The following is a 14,257-nucleotide window of genomic DNA, read 5'->3' on the forward strand; positions in this document are numbered from 1 at the left end:
TAGCCAGGGGCCCAAAACTGAACACAGTACTCGAGGTGCGGCCTCACCAGAGCCAAGTACAGGGGGACAATCACTTCCATAGACCTGCTGGTCACACTGCTTGTTATGCAAGCCAGGATGCCGTTGGCCTTCTTGGCCACCTGAGCACACCGCTGTCTCATATTCAGCCAACTATCAACCAGTACTCCCAGGTCCTTCTCTGCCAGGCAGCTTTCCAACCATTCCTCTCCCAGTCTGTAGCTCTGCTTGGGGTTATTGCGCCCCAGGTGCAGGACCCGGCACTTGGCCTTGTTGAACTGTTGTCGACGGGAGGAAGACACAGACGCTCAATATGAGTGAACAATGAACTTCAACTTTAATGGATAGCTCTGTCGCCTTTTATCTAGTTCGAACATAGTCAACTCATACATATTGCAAAAACTAAGCTCAGGATTGGCTAACATTTCCCGCTCTTTTCAGGTAGTTCCTCCTTCTTTTAGCCACCGTCCCGCCTTAGGGACTTTCCCAATCGCTCAAGGGCATCGTGTCCTTGATCCTGATTGGCTCTCAGCCAGCTGCGTACGTGCCAGACTCATGTGAGTTGAGTACGGTACTTCACTAGCCCATTGCCTCTTAACTGCCCAACATCAACATGTCCTATTTCACTTAACCATTCCTCCACAATTCCCCCGTTTTTATTTTGCGCTACAAATACCTTCTCTGTGAGTTGCTCTAGTTTCTTAGTTAGGCAGTTAAGGATTATACGTGCAGCAACTATAATCGATAGAATTATAAGTAGTGTCCTGGTTTCAGTTAGCACAGAATTAATTTTCTTCCTAGTAGCTGGTGGAATGCTGTGTTTTGGCTTAGAATGAGAAGAGTGCTGATAACACCCCGATGCTTTAATTGTTGCAGAGCAGTGCTTATACTAAGCCAAGGACATCTCAGCCTTTGCTCTGTCCTGCCAACGGGCAGGCTGGGGGGTGCAGTAAGAGCTGGGAGGGGACAGACCCAGGACAGGTGACCCAAACTAGCCAAAGGGGTATTCCATACCATCTGACGTCATGCTAAACAATATATAGGGGTGGCTAGCCGGGGGGAGGGGGCCGGACTGCTCGGGGTTAGGCTGGGCATCGGTCAGCGGGTGGTGAGCAATTGCATTGTGCATCACTTGTTTGTACATACTATTATTACTTTCGTATTATCACCATTGTATCATCATTATTATTATTGTTATTATTATTTTGTTATTTTTTTTTCCTGTCTTATTAAACTGTCTTTATCTCAACTCACGGGCTTCACTTTCCATTTCTCTCCCCCGTCCCAGAGAGGGAGGGGGGAGGGTGAGCGAACGGCTGCGTGGTGTTTAGCTGCCGGTCGGGTTAAACCACGACAGTAGAAAGCGAAGTCCCTCTTTAACTAAGAAAACCCATCCACCCATGTTCCCAAAAACAGATTTAAGCCAACCTTCAAACCAACTATCTTGTACTACAATTTCTTGTGTATGATCCCTTAACCGTTTCAACTGGTCGTGAATTGACTAACCATGGTCAGAAAGATAAAAGCAACACATTCCTTCTACATCTTCACACCCATGTCCCTGAGCCAGCAATAAGAAATCAATAGCGGCCCTATTTTGCAATACAGTATGTCTTAGACTCTCCATATCTTGTGACATTTCAGAAAGAACTTGTGTTGTTACATTTGATTGTTTAACAGCCCAACAAGCAAGCTTATTAGTCAAAGCGTGTGCAGTTCCCACACCAGGCACCAAAGAAGCAAAGAATCTTTCTGCTGGACCCCACAATTCTACATCATCATTACAGTCAGAACCCAAAGTTTTTAGTTCTCGTTTAATTCTTCTGCTCCTTGTCGAGTTCTGCCATGAGTGTAAATCTGGAGCGAAAAGTGTGAGTCGCCCTAGGTAACACGGTCCTCCAAAAGCATTGGCTGGTACTCCTTGCCATGCACGGTCTCCACAGATCAAAAACATGCCAGAGAGAAGCAGCACAGCCGCCGCTGCTTCCATGGTTACGTCAGACAGGCTGCAGGGTCCTGATGTCCGTCCCTCTGCTCTGTGCCGACTCGCCACACGGTGAGCTCCAAGCGCAGCGCTGCTCGTGGCGGTGACTGAGGGGGGTGGGGAGGCTCCCATTGCCCCGTAGCCCCAAGGCAGCGTTATCATTCTCTCCGAAGGCGGCAGTGGGCAATGCCCAGCTCCAGCACTTCCCGGCAATCCCAGTCGCTCTGTAGCGGCAGCAGCGACTCTCTGCTCAGCCTGATGTGTACTGTTCTCCAAGGTCATCAAACAATTTATCTCCGAATTTACGCCACTCTGTTTGTTCAAAAAACTGTATCAGATTGCAAAAACTAAGCTCAGCATTGGCTAACACTTCCCGCTCTTTTCAGGTAGTTCCTCCTTCTTTTAGCCACCGTCCCGCCTTAGGGACTTTCCCAATCGCTCAAGGGCATCGTGTCCTTGATCTTGATTGGCTCTCAGCCAGCTGCGTACGTGCCAGACTCATGTGAGTTGAGTACGGTACTTCACTAGCCCATTGCCTCTTAACTGCCCAACATCAACATGTCCTATTTCACTTAACCATTCCTCCACATTGAACTTCATGCAGTTGACCTCAGCCCATTGGTGCAGCCTATCCAGATCCTCCTGCAGAGCCTTCCTACCCTCAAGCAGATCGACACATGCACCTAACTTGGTGTCATCTGCAAACGTACTGAGGGTGCACTCGATGCCCTCGTCCAGATCATCGATGAAGATATTAAAGAGGACTAGCCCCAGCACCGAGCCCTGGGGAATGCCACTAGTGACTGGCCTCCAACTGGATTTGACTCCATTCACCACGACTCTTTGGGCCCAGCTATCCAGCCAGTTTCTAACCCAACGAAGCATGCACCAGTCCAAGCCAAGAGCAGCCAGTTTCTTGAGGAGAATGCTGTGGGAAACAGTGTCAAAAGCCTTGCTGAAGTCAAGGTAGACCACATCCACAGCCTTTCTTTCATCCACCAAGCGCGTCACTTTGTCATAGATGGAGATCAGGTTTGTCAAGCAGGACCTGCCTTTCATAAACCCATGCTGACTGGGCCTGATCACCTGGTTGCCCTGCAAGTGCCCTGTGATGACACTCAAGATAATCTGCTCCGTGAGCTTCCCTGGCACTGAGGTCAAACTGACCGGCCTATAGTTCCCTGGGTCTACCCTCCGGCCCTTCTTGTAGATGGGCATCATGTTTGCTAGCCGCCAGTCAGCTGGGACCTCCCCTGATTGCCAGGACTGCTGATAAATGATGGATAGTGGCTTGGCCAGCTCCTCTGCCAGTTCTTTCAGTATCCTCAGGTGGATCCCATCTGGCCCCATCGACTTGCATACATCCGAGTGCCGTAGCAGGTCACCAACCATTTCCTCGTGGATAATGAGGGCCACATTCTGTTCCCCATCCCCTTCCACCAGCTCAGGGTACTGGGTATCCAGAGAGCAACTGCTGTTGCCGCTAAAGACTGAAGCAAAGAAGGCATTAAGCACCTCCGCCTTTTCCTCATCTTTTGTATTAAGGTTTCCCTCTGCATCCAGTAAATGGTCCAGCTACAACCATCCAGCTACAAAGAACCAAAGATTTTCCTATGATCAGGAGGCCCAGGAGCATTGCCAGTTCAACCCAGACAAGCCCGGGGGTCTTCAGCAACCTCATTCCATGGCTCTCATACTTTTGGCTTAAGGACTGTATCCAGACAGGACAGCCTACACTTCTCATGCTGTGCTGCACAACTGCAAGCTGATGCCCTATGCAGTGCAGGATTGACCTCAGGAGGCTGGAGTCAGCCCTGCCTCTACCCTCTCATCACTCTCAGCCCTCATGAGGAGATCTCTGGTCATAGTGATGTCATCTTGAAAAATGAAACCACAGAAAGATGACTTTTGCAATCATCTTCACATGCAGAAATTTTCTGAACATTTTCTGCAATGGTTAAATATCACAGAATCACAGAATCACAGAATTTTCTAGGTTGGAAGAGACCTCAAGGTCATCGAGTCCAACCTCCAACCTAACGCTAACAGCCCTCCACTAAACCATATCCCTAAGCTCTACATCTAAGCGTCTTTTGAAGACTTCCAGGGATGGTGACTCCACCACTTCCCTGGGCAGCCCATTCCAATGCCTCACAACCCTTTCAGTGAAGAAGTTCTTCCTAACATCTAACCTAAAACTCCCCTGGCTCAACTTAAGCCCATTCCCCCTCGTCCTGTCACCAGGCACGTGGGAGAACAGGCCAACCCCCACCTCGCTACAGCCTCCCTTGAGGTACCTAAAAAGAGCGATAAGGTCACCCCTGAGCCTCCTCTTCTCCAGGCTGAACAAGCCCAGCTCCCTCAGCCACTCCTCGTAGGACTTGTTCTCCAGGCCCCTCACCAGCTTTGTCGCCCTTCTCTGTACCCGCTCAAGCACCTCGATGTCCTTCTTGTAGCGAGGGGCCCAAATATGTTGGCTTTCATCCACTTTCTTAAGACTGGCATCTGTTTTTTGAGACTTATATGACTTTACTTTTTTCTTCACAACATTAAGGTGTTGTTTTGAGGGAGGGAGAACAGATGTCAATATGAGATTCTGCTTTTTTTTTTTTTTTTCCTTTTTAACCTACAACAAAGATGATTACAGCTGTAGGTTTCTTCAAGAAATGATGAATGATGCATTTATGAGTAATACAAGTACATGTTAGGAGAAAATGACATTGCTTTTACTGCAGAGCTTCTGGTTTCACTGTCATACAGTAATTATTCACCTGTATAAAGAACTAGATAACACACTTCTAAAAATACTAGTTAAATTATTAATGAATGACACTTCTGTGTTGTAATGCACTTAATACAATTAGGTATTATGAAAAGCCCAGTGTATATGTAATATTGAACAGAAGCACCATTTTTGTAATTTCTTTTCACCCTGAAAATATTTGGGGATAAACATACATACTGTACAGGAAAATATAATTAAATTATTCTTTCACCCAAGAAAATTGATAGAAAAATGTTCTTAAAACATGTAAAGAAATCAAGACTGTTTCTTACGTTAAACATGAATAAAAAGATGTTAATAGAAAAACAAACAGGAATAGGAATAACACCACCATGTTCGGTCCTTTGGAAGAAATTGATCCTAAAGTTACACATTCAGAGCAGGAAAGTGTTTCCATGATAAACTTGCCTTCTTTCTGAAACTAAATTGCAGTGGTAGCTGTTACCTAGTATAGAAAAACATTATCCTTGTTAAAACTGTTTGCATATTACAATTTTTGCTCTGTGTTTCTGTTTGTTTATTGCAGCATCTTTTTCCTTCCCTCACTCTCTCTGCACTGTACTGTTTCTCTGCTATGTGTTCTTGTTGCTCCTTGTCTATTTACACTTGTTTGTTTCTTTTTTTCCTTCCTTTCTTTCGTCCTCTCCTCATTCTTGTGTTTTTCTTCTGCTATTTTCTATTTTATCTAATGAGCATTATCACATGTTTTTTATTCGTTAGCATTATTGTTAATGCTATAAAGCTTGTAGTTCTCATTTAATTAATTTTAGGGGTTACCTTTCCCATAAGAAGGCCATAGCACAATTAAGGAACAGTATTTTCCCTTTTTTTCCTTTTTTTTTTCCTTTTTTTTTTTTTCTAGTTTAACATTATTGTTCTTCAAAGCTATAATACATGCTGAATACTAATGAAGTAAAGCTAGTTCAGCAAAAAGCATTGGAGGGTCATTAGTCTGAGTACCATATACTCTAGTTTTTCGGGTGTCAGATGAATAAGGCTACTCATGAATATTTGGGGTATCCCCATTTATCATGTTTTTCAGCTCTGGACTATGCTTTTTTTTTTTGGGGGGGGGGGGGGTCAAAGGGAGGGTGAAGGGGAGCACTCCCTTTTGGGTTGTTTTGTTTTTTTCCTAATACAGTTTATATGCAAAAGGTGTGTTGTATAACTTTCCAGTGGAACTTAGACAGAAATTGAGCACAAATGAAGCATAAGTTATTCATGAATAGAAATTGTAAGGTTGTTGGCAAAAGTGTATCTATTCTTTTTATAGTTATTGTCATCCATATGGATGTATTTCAGACTAAATGCAAATGTACAGTACTTCTTTCTCAAAATATTTTCATAAGAATGATATAACTGAATTGTTTGGTATTAACAGAGACTTGGAACATAAGGAAATTCAGATTAAATTATAAATTTATTTCTAAAATTGTCAATTATGATACTCGGAATGCAGGAAGAGAGAGGAGAAGAAAATGCTTTCTCAGTATTCATGACAACTTTTTCCTAAGATACTTATTTTCTTATGTTTTCATTGAGGTATCTGAGAAATTTTTAGTAGATATGTAGCAAATACTCAGACGCTTCACTAAATATGTGAGCACTACATTGGATATAATTGTACTGTTTTGTCTATTTATTTTTTTAATTAGAAAAGGTGTGTGTTAGCCAAGGGGCAAAACACAAGAATGTCCAAATCTATTATCAGAGCTGATAATGCACATAGCTTAGAGGGTGGGCTCCAGGTTTTATTCTCAGCCAACTTCAAAACACTGTTGCTATTACTGTTATCACCTTAATTCCCATTAGTTTTCCTTATTGACCTTTTTTTTTTTCTTTGCAGCATCATGCATATCTGTCTGTCTAGCTGCAGAGTTTAGTGCAGATTTCATTAGCTTTTACCTAAAACCTTTTCACAACCAAGAGCATGTACAAAACAGGCATATAGACACTGCACTAGCACATTTCAATGCAAGTACATGTTCACCTCCATCAGATCACTGCATAATCACAAATAACACTTTTGTTGTTGTTAGCATGTATCATTAAGGAGTCCTGGACCCTGGACTAAAAGTTGTAAGTTATGAACAACACAAAAGTCATCACTATAAATTCAGGATCTGTTCAGAACAGTTATGTGGGTTATATCACCTTCAGTTTTCATTGAGTTCCTGAAAATGAAACCTGAAAAAAGATGATCTCTAAACCAATGGAAGTACAAAAAAGTTGGATCTGTTATCTTCTTCATAACTTTTTTTTTTTTTTTTTTTTTTCCCCAGAAATAGCTATTGGTATGTCTAAGAAAAAAGGGAAAAAAACAAACTTTTTGTGTGAACCCATAGGATGGCAGCAACACTGAAGTGTTTGCTCTTCAGCTGAGATAAACTCTTCCCTTCATCTGTGATAAACATGTATCAAATTGCAAATATCCTGGATAAAGGAAGAAAGTATTTTTTATTTTCTCTTTCATTCATAACCCCCCTCTTTTCTAATAACTACAAACAGGGCAAAATCTAGTGGTAAATGGAAAAGAGTGGAAAACTACACACGTGCATTCAGTGTATCCATATAAGGCTGGATGGCAATTTTCTTTTAAGTAATTTGTAGTGTTAAGATATGATGATGTTGTACTGGGTCGGGCTAGTTAACTTTCCCTGCAGCAGCCCATGGACAGCCTGCTGTGCTCTACACTTGTAGCTAGAACAGCACTGGTATCACACCAGTGTTGGGTCTACTGCTGAGCAATACTGGCACAGCATCAAGACTCCCTCTAACAACCCCCCCCTCCATGCCCTGAGCAAGCAGGCTGGGGATGGGCACAAAGTGAGGAAAAGTGAGGAAGGAACATCACCAGGGCAGCTGACCTAAACAAACCAAAGGGATATTCCATACCATATGATGTCACACTCAGCAATAAAAGGTGGAAAAAGGAAGAAGAGGGGAAGGGTGGGCTCTTGTTGTGAAAACATCTGTCCTCCAGAACAACGGCTACATGCATTGAAGCCCTGCTTCAAGGACGTGGTCAAGCGTCACTCATTTGTGGGAAGAGTAATTTCTTTCCTCTGCACTTCCACACAGCCTTTGCTTTTTTGTTTGTTTGTTTGTTTGTTTTTCTCCCCCCTTTCTCTTTTTCCCCTTTAGTTAAATTGTTAATAATATTTTTCCTTAATAATTATTTTTCCTTTAATTAAATTATCCTTATCTCAACCCTTGAGTTGTTTCTTTCCTTTTCTTCTTCCCTTCCTCTTCTGAGGAGGGGGAGTGAGAGAGCAGTTGTGGTGGAGTTCAGCTGCCTAGCAAGGTAAAACAAGCACAGAAATGTAGAAAAGGATAGGGCATATTTTACTGCTTGATACTATGTGCTACCCAAGATGCAAAGAGAATGACAGTAGTCCATCTCAAAGAAAGGTTGAGTCTTACAGTATGTAACCTAGACAAAACCTTGAGCAAGCTAAAGACAGAGAAATGTCCAACATTTTCAAAGTCTCTCATAAGGTCGTGATTACTGGATAAGATGATGATTTGTACACAAAGGTGTATAAATCCTCATTTGTACCCAGTTCAGAGGAGGCTTGTGTTTGCAACCATAATTCTGAATAACTCTGAAAACAAAATTAATTTTCTGAAAGCCCTAAAATTTGCCCATAATTAATCTCCTCTAATAGCATTATACAGATCTCTTCTCAATCTCTTGTGAAAATGACTATTTCTTCTATTTCTTCACAAGAAACAGCATTTCAAGTGGAATGGAGTAACCTGATACCAAAAAAAAAATGTTAGCTGAGAAAAAAAGGTAAGAGGAATAAAAAATAAAGGGGAATAAAAACAAACAAACAAACAAACAAACAAAAAACAGTAACAACAGTAACAACAAAAACAAATACAAACAACTGCAAACAACTGCAGTTTCAGTAACCAAGACAGACTTAAACAAGTTGGGGCAGGGGGGACAGGGAGGAGAGGAGCAGACTGGTAGTTTTGCTCAGCTGGGCTGGGTTCAACAGTTGAGATAAGGACAGAGAGATCACTCAACAATTATTGTCACGGGCAAAACAGACTAAGAGTAGGGGGATTAGAGAAATTTATTACCTATTACTAACAAGTTAGAGCAGTGAGAAACAAAGAAAACAAACTAAAAACACCTTCCCTCCACCCAACCTCTTCTACATCCTCCCCCACACAGCGCAGGGGAAGGGGGAATTGGGGCTGCAGTTAGTCCCTAAGGTTTCATCTCTGCCACTCTTCACAGTCACTCTGCCCCTACTCCACGTGTTGTCCCTCCCATGGGATGCCATCCTTTCCAAACTGATCCTGCAGGGGCTTCCCACAGGCTGCAGCTCTTCAATAACTGCTCCACGGGGTCCATCCCCCAGGAGCAAACTGGTCCCAGCACGGGTCCCCCACAGGCTGCAGCTCCCCCCAGACTCCTGCTCCTGCATGGGCTCCTCTCCATGGGCTGCAGCTCCGGCACGGGGCCTGCTCTTGCGGGGGCTCTCCATGGGCCACAGCCTCCTCCAGGCCACATCCACCTGCTCCACCACGGCTCCTCCATGGGCTGCAGTGTGGAGATCTGCGCCATGTGGGACCCATGGGCTGCAGGAGGACAGCCTGCTCCACCAGGCCACAGGGGAACTTCTGCTGCATGCCTCCTGCCCTCCTTCTGCACTGGCCTTGGGGGCTGCAGGACTGTTCTCATTCCTCATTCTCCCAGCTGCTGTTGTGCAGCAGTTTTTATTTGTTTGTTTGTTTGTTTCCCTTTCTTAAACCTGCTCTCACAAAGGTGCAAACAACATCGCTTATTGGCTTGGCTCTGAGCAGTGATGGGACCATTTTGGGGTCGGCTGGAACTGGCCCTTATCTGACATGGAGCAGCCTCTGGGCTTTTCTCACAGTGGCTGCTACCAAAACCTTGCCACACAAACCAAATACAGGGGTTCATAATAATAGATTTTACATAGTGTTTTTGTTTGTTTGTTTGTTTGTTTGTTTTGTTTTGTTGGTTTTTTTTTTGTTTGTTTGTTGTTTTTATCTACCCCCAAGTAAAAATAGCATTATCTTTGAATGCTATTATAGGATACTGAAGTAAATAAATAAATAAATAAATAAATAAATTCACAAAGAAAAATATATTAACTGTGAGAAGAGGACATACTAATCTTTCTAGGCTGAACTGATTCTAATTATTGAGGACATGTCACATATTACCTGGCTTTAAAGCATCACCCAATTATTACTATTGCAGTTTGATTTTTTTGTTGGTGTTTTGTTTTTAATTTAGGAAGAGAATTTGTAATAAGTTTCCAAATTATTTCTTTTGACAGTTAAGTGTAATGCTTGATCAGTAAAATATCTTTGATGGCTTCATAGTATATTTTCAAAGTAAACAGAAAACAACTTAAAAAAAATGGGTATGATGAAATTTAAAGTTAAATATGAAATCAGCAAAAAATATTGATTGTGATCCACAAGTGTAATAATATCCGTGACTCCGGTGGTATCACTTTTGACCTTTGGAAATAAAATGTATACAAGCTAGTCTTATAGCACAAAGCCACTTTTGAAAACTCAGTAAGTTTTCCATCTCTGACTACATGGCAAACTCCATGCCCAATCAAAACCACAAAGCAGGATCCTCCCTTTCAACCTAATTATCCTTCAACAGTCAAACCTGCAGACGCAGCAAGACATTGGGCTCTGGTTTGCCCCTTTATGAATGTTTTAGTATCAATTATCATCTCTACAAGGTCATATATAGTAATAAAGTTGTTTACTTCCAACCGGTCTTTGAAATAAATACAGATCCAGTGGAAGATGTGCTAGAACAGCTATGGGGTTTCTGGGGTCATACTTACAGAAATCTAAAGAAATATTTGCATTTTCAAATGCATAATTTTCTGTTCAGTAGGTCAATAAACTGACCTTTTTAAAAGAAAAAATATGTATATGTGTTCCTGAATATTTTATTAATTCATTATGATCATATGTAAATATTTCTGATCTTTACCAAAATGTACAGGAAAAATTGCCTAAAATGCAGTTATGATGAGCAAGAATAGTGTGGTTTCATGCACTTTTTATGACTATCTGCCTGTTACAAATTTGAATAATTCAGAGTTCTTGTATAAGAACTGTCATAGAGAAGGTTGTGGTTCAGTAAATTATTCTATATATTCTATGTTATAATTAAGAAGAAGAAAAAAAAAAAAAAAAACACAACAGTGTATGAAAGTCAACAATGGCATCCTTAAATTATGAGATGGATAGAGATCTCTGCTCTAAATAAAGTTCATTGCCCTAAATCTCTAGCAGTCTTCAGTAGGTGAGAGGAGGAAGCAGATCAAAAAAAGTGATAGACTACAAATTTTTAAGCCAAAGAAATAACCTATAAGCTACTTAAATAAATACTGTATTTAATGCTAAAAGGAAATATAACTGTACAGTAACTAAGAGAAATCTGAGATCTGGCTTTGTTTGCTTGTTTTTTGGTTTGTTTTTGTTTGTTTGTGTTTGTTTGTTTTTTGTTTTTGTTTTTTTTTAGGATATCTATCAGTAATATTTAAAAAGAAAGATTAGAAGAAATTATTTAATATCAAAATACCAAACACATATGAATTTTTTTTTTTTTGTAATAAACTTGAATTTCTCTTACATTCAATTTCTGGGCAAGCTAGTGAGACAGTGTTGTGGTTTAACCTGGTCAGCAGCTAAAAACCACACAGCTGTTCGCTCACTCTCCCCCCTCCCTCCCTCTCTGGGATGGGGGAAAGAAATAGGACAGTGAAGCCTGTGAGATGAGATAAAGACAGTTCATTAAGACAGAAAAATAATAATAATAATAACAACAATAATTATGATAATAGTACTACTAATAATAATGTGTACAAAACAAGTGATGCACAATGCGATTGCTCACCACCCACTGACCGATGCCCAGCCTAACCCCGAGCAGTCTGACCCCCTCCACCCAGCTGGCCACCCTTATATATTGTTTAGCATGACATCAGATTGTATGGAATACCCCTTTGGCCAGTTTGGGTCAGCTGTTCTAGGTCCCAGCTCTTTCTGCACCCCCAACCTGCCTGTTGACAGGACAGAGTGAGAAGTTGAAACGTCCTTGGCTTGGTGTAAGCACTGCTCTTCAACAATTAAAACATCAGCGTGTTATCAGCACTATTCTCATCCTAAGCCAAAAATTCTACCAGCTACTAGGAAGAAAGTTAACTGTCCTAACTGAAAGCAGGACAGACAGTTTATATGCATAGATCACTACACTTGCCATCTTGCAATACAAGATCCTTAAGTTATGAATCCTATTTCCTTGAATCTGAATGTGCTGAAATTTATGACAGAAGACAAAGGCCTTGAACTAACCCATCTAAGTTCAGGCATCTAACTAATAGCTTAATTAAGGACTCCTGTCATTTTTGTTTCCCCCTTGTAACTGAGCAGAGAGACTTCTGAGATTTCATTCAGCATACCTAAGATCTAGATATAAATTGCCTACTTATTTTCATAAATTGCAACAAAATTTAAGAGCATAGTGCTCAACTTATTTGCTTGCTGCACACTTTTAGGTGGGGCAAATGTGCACTGCAATTGAATTTCAGGCTGTGTTTTAGGACCAAAATCACATAACTGAGGCCAAGACTTAACATTTGACTACCTCAGTGTACCGTATTAGCTTGGATTACTATTTAAATCTTTATATAATGCAATAAAATAATGATGCTTATATCAGAATTGAAATGTAGATAACTATGAAGAGATTTACACCTGTTATTCCACTTCTTGTTTAAATTTATTACAACCATGTTTTTTTTTTTAATTCAGAACTTTAAATGCATTCAGTACAATTCAGAAATAAATGTCCCAAGATGCTGGCACTGAAAGGAAAAAAGAAAATGCAATAGATGGGATGAACTGAAAAGTCCAGCTTGAATAAGAATAATTTTCCATGTTAACCATGAGAAAATACATGGTTACGTTTAAAATAATTAAACTTTTGTGCCTACAATGGGAAAAAATATGTATGGACAGCTTTTTCCATTATGGGTTTTATTGTATCTTCTTCCAAAACATACCTGATCAGATAGATGTGCAACATGTCACACTGTGCACTAAATCAACTTTTACTATGATATGGTGTGATTCAGTGTGTACATGAATAAACATCTTACATGTATTTCACTTTAGCAATCTGCATTACAGAAAACAAACAAACAAACAAACAAACAAAAAAAAAAAAAAAACAAAAAACTCTAAATATCACTAAAAATGCAGGTATGTGGCAGATAATACACGTATAGGTGTTTTTCTGAGTCTGTGCCTCAAGGCATATGGTGTTGCTATTATTGTTGTTGCTACTCTTGTAATTATTAAAGACCTTATGAAAATAATTTTTAAGCTGTGGGACCAAGAGCACTTGAACCAAAGTATTTATACATCTGCAAGTTTTAGGTAAAATTTGCTTGACAAAACTAGCATGACAAAATTTGAAAGCTAGAAATCAGGGAAATTTGAAAGCAAGGCCAACTATTAAATCCTTTGAAGTATGCTGTCTTGGGACACATTTTTGTGAGGATGTGGTGGAGGGAAATATTGAATAATATGGATTTGTTCTGATTAAATAGTGACAATTGGGCATGTATGCTACCATGATCTGCTTTGACACTGAGACTGTGAATCCCTCAGGCTGTTAAGAACTCTTCATTAAAGCTATTATCTGTACAGGTATTTTGCATAACATCCAGAAGTTAATTTTTTTTCCTTAGCAAATATTTTTTTAAATTAGCCACATAACATATACCTTTTGCATAGTTCACCCTCAGGCTTAGTTAATGCAATAAACTTGAATTTTCTAGACCAAGCAGTTTTTGAGATAAGCAGTAGAAGCAGAAGTAGAAAAGAATATGTAACTTTTCTTACACAGAATTTCTGTGTTTAAATGCAAGTTTCTGGGCAGCAGGCAGGAATTAGAAGGGAAAATTTATGTGGCTTATCTATCACAGAAGATTAGGCTGAATGAGCATAACCTTAAACTAGAATAAGGATCTGTTTGCTAGCCCAGGGGATATTATCTTTCTAGAGAGAATTTAAACTTGTATCTTAACTGCTTACCAGACCTTAAGGTAATGTGTTCAAATGTTACAAACTATTCTGTATTCAAAGAATACATATATGTGTGTGTGTGTGTATATATATAAATATACACATATATATTTCTTGGGTAAAAACTACATAATGACTTTTTTTCCATTGTACCAGCTTTAATCTAATAATCTAATCAATAATTTAGGAATGTGATCTAGGATAATGATAGAGTTACCAAGGAGATTTGTCTAGATTAGTTAGCTAAGCACAAGATTTAGGGGGGGAGGAGGGGAACAATAAAAACAAACAAACAAACAAACAAACAAAAACATATACACTCAGTTTGTAGTCAGAAGTTGTAATAGACAGTATTTCCA

The 14,257-nt window shown here is 40.3% G+C and overlaps 1 long non-coding RNA gene across 1 annotated transcript; it reads right to left on the bottom strand.

Annotated features, from left to right (window-relative positions):
- Positions 1 to 332: 332 nt before the first annotated feature.
- On the bottom strand, positions 333 to 2,535 carry LOC311420647. The gene is made up of 2 exons (XR_014684444.1): positions 2,351 to 2,535; positions 333 to 420 (listed from the first exon to the last, which is right to left on the bottom strand). It is a non-coding gene; the product is annotated as an uncharacterized lncRNA (long non-coding RNA).
- Between the last annotated feature and the right edge of the window lie 11,722 nt (positions 2,536 to 14,257).

This window comes from Aythya ferina (genome assembly GCF_964211825.1).
Source record: "Aythya ferina genome assembly, chromosome: 1".
Taxonomy (NCBI): domain Eukaryota; kingdom Metazoa; phylum Chordata; class Aves; order Anseriformes; family Anatidae; genus Aythya; species Aythya ferina.